Below are 14,282 nucleotides of genomic sequence, written 5' to 3'. Positions count from 1 at the left end.
ACTGATACTACACACAGCATGGTGAGGTTTTTGGGTTTTATTCCTGAGAACCCTCCTGTGCTTGATAGTAGCTAACTGATACTAAACTACTAACTGCACTAAAAATGATGTAACATTTTTATGGAGCGCATGCCAACTCACTTGAAGAAAAAGTAAGTTAGTGTATGCATAGTGGGTGATCTTAGTTGTTGTTCCTGTCCTTTCGTACCTACTGTGGGTACATTCCTGCAGCTGAGGGGTACTGAAATGCTGAGTTTGAGGAGAGAGAATCTAGAACATGACAGCTTTGCATATGGCAAGGGAAAACTCCTGTCTCACATGGCAGGAAGAAATCCAACCATTTAAGAACCATAGTTATTAAAGTAACAGATGTGTGGATTTTCTTCATTTCTACCATTTCTGATGTTAGTCTTCTGAAACATCTGATGTTTTAATTTCCTACAGAGTAGGAAATGAAACAGTTTTGTCATGTGTGCATCCATGAGAGAGCAGGTCATGAGTATATGCTGAAAAACTTTGGTCTTGGGTTCTGTGGACACCTGTGAAAATCTTCTTTGGTAAGAATTCCAGTTCCTGTTAGCTTGTGTCTGTTATTTTTCCTCTTACACATTTACATTTTTAATGTGCTTCATGAAGCAGACACTAGTGAAATGATCCTGAAAACAAGGTTGCAAGACTTAAGCATAGTATATTGCTTTCCTTATTTGAACCATGGTTCTTACATTTCTTCATTTCCACTGCAGTCTATGTCATAGTGGCCATGAAGGGGAGAGCTTCCAAACTAGGGAGAAAGTTCAAGACCTTATGGGAGAATAGAGTGCACTGTTGCTTTACATAGCAGGCAGCATCTGAGTTCAATAAAAGATTGGCATTAGCCATGGAAAACTCCTCAGAATGTAAGTGTGATGTGCTAAAACCAAAATCCATACATATACTCTCATCTGTTTGGGAGTTTTGTATCTTCTGTATCTTCTCAGGTTTTTTTGATGTTTCTGCTGTGGGTTCCCATCAGCTCTATTCTGTTCCTTTTTGTTAGTCATGTCTAATAGCACAAATACAAATGAGGAAAACCAAGTATATCTCAAAAAAAAAAAAAAAAAAGCCTGTCTAAAATTCTTAAAAGTTCTGCCTGTTTTGTCAACAGCAGATGCATTCTGTACTCTTTACTGTACATTCACTGGCCCGTGAGGCTTTGTAACTATATTTGTGTGTGTTCAACATAACATGTTTGAACATAACATGTTTGTGCATGTATATATGCTTCTGAGAAGGAACGTTCATCTCCCACATCACCAGAACATGTACCTGTTTGCACAGATCTGCCGTGGCTGAGAGCCAGAGCTATGCAAGAGAAAAACTGGTAACAAATGAGAAATAGTGGAATGGAGTAAGGGAATAAATACACTTTTTGAACCTTGAGAATATCCTAGGAAAAAAGAGGTCCAAAAGAAATGCATAAAAATACAAACTTAAAAGATTCTTGTAGATGGCCTTTTCAAGTAATGCATTGATTTGAGATATTGGTGGTGTTCAGGTGACTTATTGGGAAAAGGTCTCGAATAAAAAATTAAAAGTATTTCAGCCTGCTGCAAAGAGTAGTAACTTCACTGAACACTGCATGATCAGTCAAATGGTTACCAACGCTTTATCCTCTGAAGGGAAGCAGTATAAATTCACATTGCTGTAAGGAGACTGGTAATAGGTTTAGATTTGAGCAATGAGATATCACTTAAACAGTCCCTTCAGTTTAGCCAGCTTCTGTCCAAGGGAGCGCTTTGACCAGCTGGATGAAAGGTTAGGTCATTTACTGCTGAGGTGGAGCAAGTGGTCAAGGGAGGAACAGGTGCTTATGGACTTAAAGAACAGTCAAGGATCAAGATTAGCTTGCCAGACTCTGGTTTAAATGTGCCATAGTGGATGGAGCTGGGAGATAAGGATGTGATTCCTGGGATGGGAAGAAGCCGGAAGCTAAACTCCCTCCTGGGCATGGTCCAGGTGGTAATCCATAGAGTGTTTCAATCCAGGCCATGTTTGAATTAATGAGATGGGGAATGGATATTCTGGCTGCTTATATCAAACCATGAAGCTTTTCTTATGCACCTGTAAATAGCCTAGTCCTAGGCTTAGGAGGTATCAGTCAACCAAATGGGTAGAAACAGGGCTTGGATAATCTTCAGAGGGAGGGCTACTCTGACTCAAGGCTGGTAACAACTGGGGTGCCCCGGGGATCTGTCCTGGGGTGTGTTATGTTTAACATCTCTATCAGTGCCATCTCCTCCAGGTCAGAGTCCTTGCTCATGAAGTTCCCAGATGACACAAAATGGGAGGGAGCAGACAATATCCTGCCCTACAGAGGCACCTAGGATCCTTGGGGGAGTGAGACCACCTCATGAAATTCAGTAAGGACAAACCTGAAATCCAGCCCCTGCACAGGAAGAACCCGTGGCAATGATATAGTGTTGGGGACTGACTAGTTCAGCAAATCTGCTGAAAATCACCTGGGAGAGTTGGTAGACAGCATTGTGGGATGTATTAATGGGAGCAAAGCCAGCAGGTGATTAAGGTGGTGGTGATTATCGCTTCTACTCAGTACTTACTAGCACTTATTAGACCACATCTAGATACTGTGCTCAGTTTCAGCACCCTGAGAACATGAAAGACTGAAAAATTCCTGTGAGTTCAGTGGAGGGCCATCAAGATGGTCAAGGAGGCTGACATAGCTGGGCTTTCAGCATGGATTTGGGCGACCTAGGAACAGCCCACCACTACCTCCAGGGAGGTTACTGAGAAGATGGGCTCAGGTTTTTCACAACATTGCGTGGTGGGAGGAGGGGAGACAAAGTCAGAAGCTGAACCTGGTTGTAAGGCAGATTGCAAGGACAAGCTTCTGAAGACAAACTGACCATATGAGATCAGCCAAGCAGCAGAACAGGTTGTCCAGGGAGATTATACAGTCTCCCTTGGAGATCTTGAAAAACCAGCTATGTAAAGCCTTGAGCAACCTGGCCTGACCTCATGGCTGACCCTACTTTAAAGTGGATTTTGGATTAGAGACCTCCTGAGGTCCCTTCCAGCCTGAATTATCCTGTGATCCCTGTGACAGCATATTTTATGAAGTGGGAATTGTGAAACAGGGAAACTTTCCCTAGCTTGGCAAATTTAGGTCCTTCTATTACAGCATTCAATTTTTATTCTACCTGCTGTTTAGCATCACCATAGATGAGCCTTAGCACAGTTCAGAAGATAACAAATACAAAACCAATAGATTAGCTCATATTAATTTTTCTGACTTGTAACTATATTTGTGTGTGTTCAACATAACATGTTTGTGCATGTATATATGCCCATATATATCTGCACGCCTGCATACATGCAGGCAGTCTGAAATGAGATTTTTACTTCTGGCTGATTTCTAGTTATTAGTACCAGGAGTGTATGCATTGTTGTGTTAATGCAGTATGTATTATTATTACAAGTCATGTAGCATATTCAAGGCCCTGCTTGGCCATGGGTTCTCCTAATCCACTGAGTGCTAAATTCAAATCTCAAAATACTATGGTGGACTTTGGATCTGAATAAGTGAAGAACTACTTTAGCATAGTCAGGTTTGTTTAAAGAATTTTCAGATTATTTGATAGGGCAACATGAGTATTGCCAGCACTGAAGACAGATTTGGGTTGCTGGAAACACGTTTGAGGAATTGCACAGCTGCAACAGGCAGCCAACAGGCACAGTGGTTTGTGTAGAAGTTTCTGGGCTCTCCTTCGAAATCTCCTGGATGTTCTGGGAGTTTCTCCTAGGGTTGGTGGAGGACTCCCAGAGCCTTCTGAGGAGCATCAGTGTGCTGCTGTATGTAAGGATACTGCAACCTCAGACAGGTCTGGCCTGCTCCTGCAGGAAGGGGGCTATGAGCTCCTCTTCAGCTGGTTCCTGGCTGAAGTGGACACACGCCTTTCCAGCAGGTATAGGGCAGCCTTGTACAAGCACAAGAACACAGCTCCCCAGAGCAGTGGTTTCTGCAGCACAGAGCCAGGGACCTCGCTGTGAACAGCAAACACACACCCTGCCACGGTGAGGTTGTGCCACAGGGCACAGACGCCAGCAGTGTTGGGCCAACTGTCCCTGCACTGTCAGCAGCCTCAGCCCAAGTGCAATTCCACAGGGCTGGGACTGAGGGACACTGGGGACCTCTCCCCAGGGCTGGGGAGATGGGCTTCTGCCCACAGGAGGTGGGTGCCTGAGAGAGTCTCAGTTGCCAAGTAGCAGAGCTGTGAGAGGAAGGCAGCAGCTGTACAGCGTCAGGGATGACAAGAAACATCAACCAGAACTTCTCCAGGCCCCTGCAGGTGCAAAAGTCTGAAATCTCCAAAAGCTGCACTCAGTGAGGTAGAGGCTGAGTCTGTTGGGTGGGAAAGCAGGACTTCCACTGCGACAAAGGCTGGGAGCTGGTGGCTTCTGTTCCCAGAAGCATGGTTCTTGCTCCCCCTGCAGATCTGCTGCTAGGGAAGAGATTCAGTGTCTGGCAGCAGACCAGAGGCTGGAAGCTCCCTCCAGTGCAGCTCAGCACCTCAGCTGGTAGCACTGGGAGAAAGCAGTGAATGGCAGCAGTGGGGCACTCCCATCTGCTGACTCAACCTGATATCTGGAGAGGCTTGCTGGGGGCTTGGATCCTGCTTGTCCATATAGGCACCAACAATGTGCCTGGGGAGACTAGGAATGATGGGAGGGAAATGGTGAGCCACCATCAAGTGATGGATCAGGTTGGCAAGCAAAAGGAGCCCACAAAAAAAGAGCTGAAAGGGGCCAGTTATGAGAAAAGGAAGCACCTGCAGCAGAGCTTTATGGGGGAAGGTCTCATGCCTCTTCTGGAGAATCAGAACAACTGCGTGCCTCTCTGAAGTACCCATACACTAATGCATACAGCATGATGAGCAAACATGTGACATTAAAGTTCTGCGTGCAGTTGCAGAGCTATGATCCAATTCAGATCACAGACATTCAGTGAGATGGCTCATGTGACTGGAGCACACTGTGGATGAATACAAGTTCTTAAGGAAGGTTAGAAGAAGAAGGTGAGGGGGGGGAGTTGCCCTGTATGTGAGTGCAGCTGGGGTGCATGGAGCTCTGTGTGAGATGGATGAGGAGCTACGAAGAGTTTACGGGTCAGGATTAGCAGACAGGCCAACATGGGTGACATGGGTGTCTGCTGTGAACTACCAGATCAGGAAGAAGTAGTAGCTGAGGCCTTCTTCAGACAGCTGGAAGAAGCCTCGTGTTTGCAGACCCTGGTCCTCGTGGGGCCTTTATCCACCAGATGTTCCTTCCAGCCTCAAGTATTCTGTGATTCTGTATTACACTCTGCCCTCTAGGAAACCTGCAATGAACATACCAGTCGTGGGAACAAAGCACTGGAGAATTACATAAGGAGTTAAGTGCTCGCTGCAGTTGAAGACACTTAGATGATTTATCTCCGTGTACAAGGACCAAGGAGTATGGCCATGCCTCATCTGCCATATTCTTCCCCTTTAACGAGGATGGTAGTGTTTTGGCTACTGTAATGTGAGTGGCTGCTTACAGCTTAGACCTTTCCTTTTCTATCATAGGAAGACAAAATTTTAGCTCTTGCATCTTGAACAGAAACACACACTGCATTGCCTTCTCTCCAGTGATCTTTTTATCCCTTTAAATTGGCCAAATCAAGAGATCGATGGCAGAGCTGTTCTGCTGGCGAGAACTAGAGATAAAAGGCTGATGGAGAAGCCTCTACCTCATCACAAAAAAGTTCTGTCTGAACTCATGTGTTGTCCTCTCCTATAGTACATGAGATTCCCAAGAATTATGTTCATGGATAAATGGGGTGTCTTGCTAAGCAGACAAAGTACCATAAGCAGGACTGTTTCCACTAATATGGGTTTCCCTAGGGATAAGTCTGTGTGTCCCTTCTCCATCATAGGTCTTATCTACTGAAGAAAAAAAAAACAAAACAAAACAAACCCAACAGGCCTTTTCCTGTGTTACATATGTAAGAGTTATTGGCAAGGATTTTAACTTTCCTTCCCACATGCGTGGCTTAAGGTTTGTTTTAGGATGTGGGAGGTGCCAGTGTGTGTGATGTGAATAGTAAAAACCAGGTCATGCACAGGAGTTCATGACCGGACTGGCATTTGCTAGGGAGAGAGGCAGAGATCAAAGAACAGAAAAATGGTTGTAGTGGGAAACTGTAAAGCACAGGAGAGACAGTCTGCCTCTAGTAGTGACCAGAAATGGGTGCCGAGGGGAGAATAAGAACAGGATAAGAGTACATAGTAACTCCCCCAGACATCCCTGTTGCTGTGAGCTATTTTCAGTCCAGAGGATTTCCTGAGCTTGTTGCATTTTAACTGTTTAGTAACTTGCAGTGGATCTCTCTTCCGAGTCCAGTCTTCCTTTCAACCCACAAAAACTACACATGCAGGGTGCTCCTTGGCAAGCAGCTACTGTATGAACTGCCTCTGATTATGTATTTCTGAATCCAGTTCCTACTACCTTCATTTGACCATCCCTAGTTAGTTCCGATGGCAGAGGACACACTGAATGGTCAGCCCTTGACCACCCTCCTCATGCCACTTAGTCCTTTACAGCACTGTTTCAGTTATCTGTGGTTTAGGTTTTTTTGAAGGCTATAAAGAAGACAGCAAGGATAATAAAACTTTTCAAGTTCTGCTCTTTCATTTTGACATGAGGAGACTGGAACTGTCCCCAGTTTTGGCATGGTGATGGTTCTTTATTCCTTCTAGTAATTCCTACCACCGGGTTTTCTTCTTTAAGCACTGAGTTGCTGTTTTAATGGAAGCATCTATCAAAATGCCAAAGTCTTGCTCATGAATGGTAACAGTCAGTTCAGAGCATATCAAGAAAATTCCCTAGCTATGGGAGAAGTTTAACTCCTCCAGCAGGGATTGCAATCCTCTGTTTTACCCAAGGAAAGTTTAAGAAGGCATAAAATGTGAGGAGGAGACACAGTAATTTCTCACACCTTAGATTTTTTTAAAAGCTGACTGATGCTCTTTGCCTTGGACAGCTGAGCCTTCTTGCTTAGGATCATGAATTCTCTCTGAGAGTGAGGTGTCTGCACTGGCCACAGCATAACAGTAGTAGTAGGTGAACTGCTACTTCATTATCCAAATGCAGGAAAGAATTTCTTCATCCAAAACTGTTCAGTTTCCCTTTTACCCTTGCTCTTGTTAAATACCTTCAACGTATTAAATACCCAAAATTGCTCAGTAGCTCTATTACCTTACTTACATGCAAATTTTCACAAAATGTTGTAGGTCAAAGTTGACTTAAGCCTTGAAAAGTATGTGCCACAACAGCTGCAGTTGCTGCTTGACTACTGACCTGGAATTTTTGTAGGTATCTGCTCCTTTCTATTTACTCTTCTATTAAAAGATTAATTGACCAGTTTTGCAAACCAACCTCTGCACACACCAAAATCGGTTTTTGTTTTCAGTGGGAACAGAAAACTGTCCAAGAGCAATCTGTATTTCACTGAAACAGTGGTCTGGTTTTTGTACCTATGGAAAGAGTGTGCATTTCTCAGTTGCGTGAACAGTATAGTATTTAATGAACTTATTAGCTGGTAAATAGCACATATAGAATGGCTGTAATATGGAGATAGTCTGCTACTAAATAATCAAAAGCAAAACTGTGTAGGCTTGTAACATCCAAAAAGGAAAGACTTCATTGGTAGTGCCACTTCGTTAGGAGGAACTCCCAGTACCTCAGTTAGAAACAACCAGGTTTCTTCCTGGCTGACCACTTTAAAGGTCAGCCCTGCAGCATCTGAATTTTTAACGTGGGTTTCACTTAGCCTGTGGTGATGTTGTCTGTTTACACTTCTATGTCTGTTTGTTCCTTGTTGTGTTGGCTTTTAATATGAATAAGATAGGCTTTTTAGTCTTCATTTTATTTTTTCCTAAGTAAATATATGTTTCTAAAGGTTCTTCAGAAACAAGCCTGATTATGTGAATGACAATAGATGGCTGAATGTGACCAGCAATGAAAAAGGTGCCAAACCTCCGTCCCCACATTTCATGTTGCTATGAACAATGCCTCAACATGTCCATGATTCTGTTGGTTAAGATGATGTCATTCATGCTGGTTTTTTCCTTCATTACTTTAGTACAGAAGCGCACACCAGACTTTGGGAGACTTTTTACAGCTTTGGGCTGTAATCAGTGACAGAGAAGGACTGAGTCATAATGGCTCAAAATGTTTTGGTAGTTTCTCGAAGGTTGAGCAGTATCGTATCTTCACATTGGGATACCCTGTGGCTTATGGTGAGAGAGATCTTGGAGTCAACTCATGGTGGCCTCATCTGGGGAGTTGAGCAGCTGCACCCTAGTCTGGGGTGTCCCACTCACAGCTGCTGTTCTGAAATGATGGCAGGAGGTCACTCCCAACCAAGAGAGAGGTACAAGAGGACATAAGTCTGCACCTTGCCCTTTCCTCACTTGAACAACGGCTCAAGTTGGCCCTTTGGCTCGGGCTTTGGACAGGCACAGGCAGAGATGCTGGGCTGCACTGCGTGTGTTGCCTGAGCAGCTGTTTCCCATATCCACTGTGGGAAAGAGGCACTGGGCCAGTCAGAGACCTCCTGCAGGCTGGGTCTGGCCTGCAGACCCCAGTTGGTCTCTGCTGATCTAGCCTATCCATGCTGTAACTGTGCTGAAAATTATCTGCTTGTGCAAGATTTATATATTTTAATTAGCATGGTTTGATGTGGGCTGTGTAGGTATAACTGATCACATTCTGGAAGTAGTTTCTGCTACTGTTTTGAACGTCTGTATCTATAAATCCAACAGTTAACATGTTAACAGGTTTGGCACTGTTTCTGACATGTTTCTTTAGATTAATGTCAATGTTGTACATGTATTGAATCTTTTTTTTTTGATCTAGGAAATTAATGCTATTGTTGTGAGCAACAAATAGGCTGTTTGAAAAGGCGTAAAGCTGAATTATCAGTGTGGCTAGTGGGCGTTAACATGAACTGCTTCCTTCTCTGTTATTTTAAACCAGTGAAATTGCTGATAAGGGACTTTGAGTTAGAACAGTGAGCAAGTTTGGTACCTCTGGTTTATAGGCAGGCATCGTCTCTTAGCTATGCATTATGGATCATAAGGAATAGTTTAAAAGCACAATATGCAGCCAAGGCAAAAATATTCAATCATCTGATAATAATCTTGATTGCAGTGCAGTCATTTAAAACTTTGGTACTTTTAAGAAAGAATGTAGATGCTACAGAATCTGTATGAAAAAAGGAAGTATAGGGCATGTGCACAAGGGCTTTAAATAGATAAACAGCGTGGTGCTGGGTAGAAGTGCCCAGGGAGGTGTGGCAGGGAGCTGGAGAAAGCATACATTCCTGGGTACTCCAGGATGAGGCTGATGAAAGAAGGATAATTACTTAAAATAATTTATAGACTGACTTGTGCTCTGGGTGATTTCTATCTGACTCAGTGGAAGCTCCTTTTTACCCAGATTTCAGTCAAATCTGTGCACATTGTTATTCTGAAGAAAGATTATTTTCTGAAAGACAATGTTTACAGTTTGCAAGATGATCAAACAGATGGTTTAAATTTGTTCTGATGCTCTGTGTTTTTTCACAGTCTCTTTATAAGTTAAATAAACTTGAAAATGATCTGTCTAGAACTGTGTCATTTCCCAGACGAGATAGCTGCTTGAGGACATGCCTGTCCTCTCTCTAAAGAGGTAATCCTGATCTTCAGTAAATAGCAAAGTAAATAGCAAGGACTGTGGTTCCCTGCCCTTCCAGGACTCTTGCTTCTCTCTCCGCTCTCCAAAATGAACCCGTGACCTCACTGCCTCCTACCGTAGCTTCTAAAAGCGGTCTTGCATTGGATAAACCATGACAACCATCCATTGTCCATGGACATTGTCCATGTCCTTTTCTCTTCCTGTTAGTCACCCTGACAGTACGGATCCTGTTTTCTACACCAAGAGGGAGCAGGGAAAAAGTGGGGCAGCATGAAAGAGGTGATATTCCCAGTGTGACAGAAGTGATATTCCCAGTGTGCAGCTATTCAGAAGTGCAGACATTTCCTTTTAGCATCCCTCCAACTGTTCAAAGTCTCTTTTTCCTTTCTGGCAAAGCACCCGCTGCAGCCCACAAATGATAGCCATGTGGGTCGTCTTCTGGAGGGCTCAATGTGTCACTGTTTGTCCCATGTGTTACAGGCTGATGCTGGTTTCTGAACTAGCTCAAGTCTGATCAGACAGGCTGGTTTCAGTCCTCTGTAGCAGGCAATGCTGCCATAGCCCCCAGTCTGTCTCTTATGCAGTGAATGCAGTTAACAAAGATCTTTTGGTGTGCCCATGGAAGCCTTGATTAACTAAGTAGCTCCAGAAAACTTATTTGTGCATGACAAAGCAGTGAAAAAAAATTTTTTTGTCTTTTTTTTTTTTTTTTGCTTCCCATTTTGGGACAGGGCTGCAAATTCAGCCTCAATTTGCTGTGCACATTGCTGGAGGCATTTTAATGATATATGTCTGTTGTCATTGTGCTGAGGTAGGTCCAGGGGTAGATTCTCGTCCTTCACAGATTTTGGCGGGGTGTTGGGCTAATTCCTTTCCATATTTAATTTAGACAGAGCAGAATTAGATTGTAATTGGATACCTTTGAACTTCTCTTCATAGTTGTTGCCTCTAAATCACTGTTAGTATAACCAAATAGTCCTTCAAACCAACATAAAGACTAGCCAAGAATATTAATCTAGTGACTCTTTACCTTCTTTGCCTTGCACAGAAAAGCAGTGTCAGAAAAGACTAACTATAAAAAACCTGAAAGTTCTCTTTCCTTTCTACATTTTTTATTTCTTCTTGCCAAGAAAAGGGAAAACAGACCAGCATAGAGATCTCTTGCACTTCTTTTTTTTTTTTTTTTTTTTATTTCTCTCTCTCCACACTTTATTTTCCTTTTTTGACCAAATCAGAATCTTTGTTCTTTTCTGATACATATTCTGAGTCATTGGGGATACTAGTAACAAGTAGAATTAAATACTATTGTGTTAGAAATTTCTTTGCTTCCTTTAGCAGTGAAAGTGGTGGACCATGTATTCGCCCCTCTCCTGCTTTAGAAAAGGCCTCAGCAGTTGGATCCTCCTGAACCAAGGTAGTTTGAGTGGTCAGTTCCAATGAGACCAGGGTAAAAGCTTATATCTGTGATAAGTCTAGTGTAGACACTACTTATCCCATGCTTATTTACAATATCTATGAGCTCTTTGTAAACTCATGGCAGTGGGCATAGCTGATACCACAGTGGCTTGGAAAAGTTAGTAGGCAAAATAATTTTTTTTTCATTTTTAGGATAGTGCTTGCAGTGAGAAGATTAAGGTATGTTCTTTGCAAGTACTTTTTGTTTTTAAATGGTATTGTATTTTTTACAACTTGTGTAACCATGTTTGTACGTCTATGAATTCGGGCTCTGCAAGCAGAAGGAACTAGCTGTGGGTTCACTGCAGGTTTGGACATACTACTGTCTGCTCATGGAGACAGCAGGGACTCCATGTGTATATAGGAGTTGGGAGTGCTGAGAGGAAAAAGAAATACTGGGCTGTAAACATCTTTAGGTTTATATTCTGATGTATCTTTCTGTCTCCATGATCAAATAACAATCTTGCAAGTGGCACAGATGATGTAAGACATATGCTACTTGTTTTGGTGATTTCCCTGTTACACTAGACTGGATTTCCAAATTACAAAAAATGTTTTCAGTTCACACATACAGTTCTAGTCCTCACATAGATAGAGAAAAAGTATCCAGTGAAATTATCATCTGCTCCAGAGAGGAAATGAAAACAAATATATGCAAATATATTTTGGTGCTTCAGGCAGCCCTTTTCTGTCAGCAATAAGCAGACATCTCACGGTACTTGTGGGGTAAGAGAAGGAAGAAGATCCAAAACCACAGCCAGCCCCTCCTGAGGGGTATGGCCAGCCAGAGCTGTCTGACAGAGGTGAGCCCTGCAGAGATCACACCCTTTGTACACATCTCATGAGTTATAACTCACCAGATCTCTGAACCAATGTGTGTGCTGTCTTTTTTTGTTCAAAAATCCCCCACCTATTTTTGTTCTGTAACAAATAACTTCTTATTTGGGCTCCATTACTCTCTTGGGTGGGACCTTCAGTGGGGATCTATGCTCCAAGATGGGCACTGGAAAATGCAAAGTAACGGACAAATGCTGTTGTAAGAGTTCATGATGTAATCTAATGTGACAGGAGAGCAGCAAAGGGATGTGAGGAAAGCTACTAGCCAGACCACTAGTTAGAGAAATGTTTCTCGGAGCTGGGTTTCTTGTATTTATAAACGATCAAGGGTTTTTGATGAGCTGCATTCTTAATGTGTTCAAGGACCTATATAGGGATGCAAATTAACAAGGATTTTAATGAAACACTAATAAACCTCTCAAATGCACATTTTCACTTTTTTTTTCAGTTAAATGTTTATGAGCTTGTAATGTAATGCTAGTCTAGAGCAGGTTTAGTGCTACTGAAGAAGAGCAGCAGGTGTTTTTTCTGGCAAGGTGAGAAGAGATTGGATCAGGTGAAGTGGACAAAAAACATGGCACCAGCATTAGTACTTCAGGAGAAAGAAAAAACATCGAACACTGAGCCATGGCTTGAAGGTATGGACAAGCAACTTAATGTGTTAAAGGTGCATTTGAAGTAAAACTGTGAATCACTGAATCATAGTTTGGGTTGGAGGAGACCTTAAAGATCATCTAGTTCCACCCCCCCCTGCCATGGGCAGGGACACTTCCCACTAGATCAGGTTGCTCAAAGCTTCATCCAACCTGGCACTAAACACTTCCAGGGAGGGGGCAGCCACAGCTTCTCTGGGCAACCTGTGCCAGTGTCTCACCGCCCTCACAGTAAAGAATTTCATCCTAATATCAAATCTAAATCTACCCTCTTTCAGTTTAAAGCCATTACCCCTTGTCCTATCACTACACACCCTTGTAAAAAGTCCCTCCCCATCTTTCCTGTAGGACCCTTTAAGCACTGGAAGGCCGTTATAAGGTCTCCTTGGAGCCTTCTCTTCTCCAGAATGAACAACCCCAACTCTCTCAGCCTGTCCTCATAAGGGAGGTGCTCCAGCCCCCTGATCATCTTCATGTCCTCCTCTGCACCTGCTCGAGCAGGTTCATGTCTGTCTTATGCTGGGGGCCCCAGAGTTGGACACAGCACTGCTGGTGGGGTCACATGAGAGCGGACTAGAAGTGAGAATCGCCTCCCTTGACCTGCTGGCCACACTTCTCTTGATGCAGCCCAGGATACGTTTGGCTTTCAGGGCTGTGAGCACATTGCTGGCTCAGTCAGTTTTCTATCCACTGCTACTCCAAAGTCCTCCACAGGGCTGCTCTGAATCCACTCACTGCCCAGCCTGTATTTGTGCTTGGGATTGACCCATGTGCAGGGCCTTGCACTTGGCCTTGTTGAACTTCATGGAGTTTGCATAGGCCCACCTCTCAAGCCTGTCAAGGATGACATCCCTTCCCTCCAGCGTATAAACCACACCACACAGCTTGGTGTCATCAGCAAACTTGCTGAGGCTACACCTAATCCCACTGTCCATGTCACTGACAATGATGTTAAACAGCGCTGGTCCCACCACCGACCCCTGAGGAACGTTACTTGTCACTGCTCTCCACATGAGACAACAAACCATTGACTGCAACTCTCTGAGTGTGACCATCTAACCAGTTCCTTATCCACGAAGTGGTCCATCCATCAAACCCATGTCTCTCCAATTGGGAGACAAGGATGTCATGTGGGACAGTGTCAAATGCTTTGCACAAGTCCAGGTAGATGACGTCACTTGCTCTTCTCTTATCTACCCACCCTGTAAGCATGTTGTCGAAGGCCATCAAGTTTATCAGGCACAATGTGCCCTTAGTGAAGCCCTGTTGGCTGTCACCAATCACCTCCTTATTCCCCATGTGCCCTAGCATAGTTTCCAGGAGGATCTGCTCCATGATTTTGATGGGCTCGGAGGTGAGACTGACTGGCCTGTAGTTCCCTGGGTCCTCTTTATTTCCCTTTTTAAAAGATGGGGTTATGTTTCCCCATTTCCAGTCAGTGGGAACTTCACCGGACTGACAGAATTTCTCTAATATGAATGATAGTGGCTTAGCCACTTCATCTGCCTGTTCCCTCAGGATCTGCAGATGCATCTCATCATGTCCCATAGACTTGTGCACCATCAGGTTCTTTCGATGGTC

This window comes from Athene noctua, chromosome 1 (genome assembly GCF_965140245.1).
Source record: "Athene noctua chromosome 1, bAthNoc1.hap1.1, whole genome shotgun sequence".
Taxonomy (NCBI): domain Eukaryota; kingdom Metazoa; phylum Chordata; class Aves; order Strigiformes; family Strigidae; genus Athene; species Athene noctua.
The sequence above is the reverse complement of the archived record's forward strand: the minus strand, read 5'-3'. Positions refer to the sequence as shown.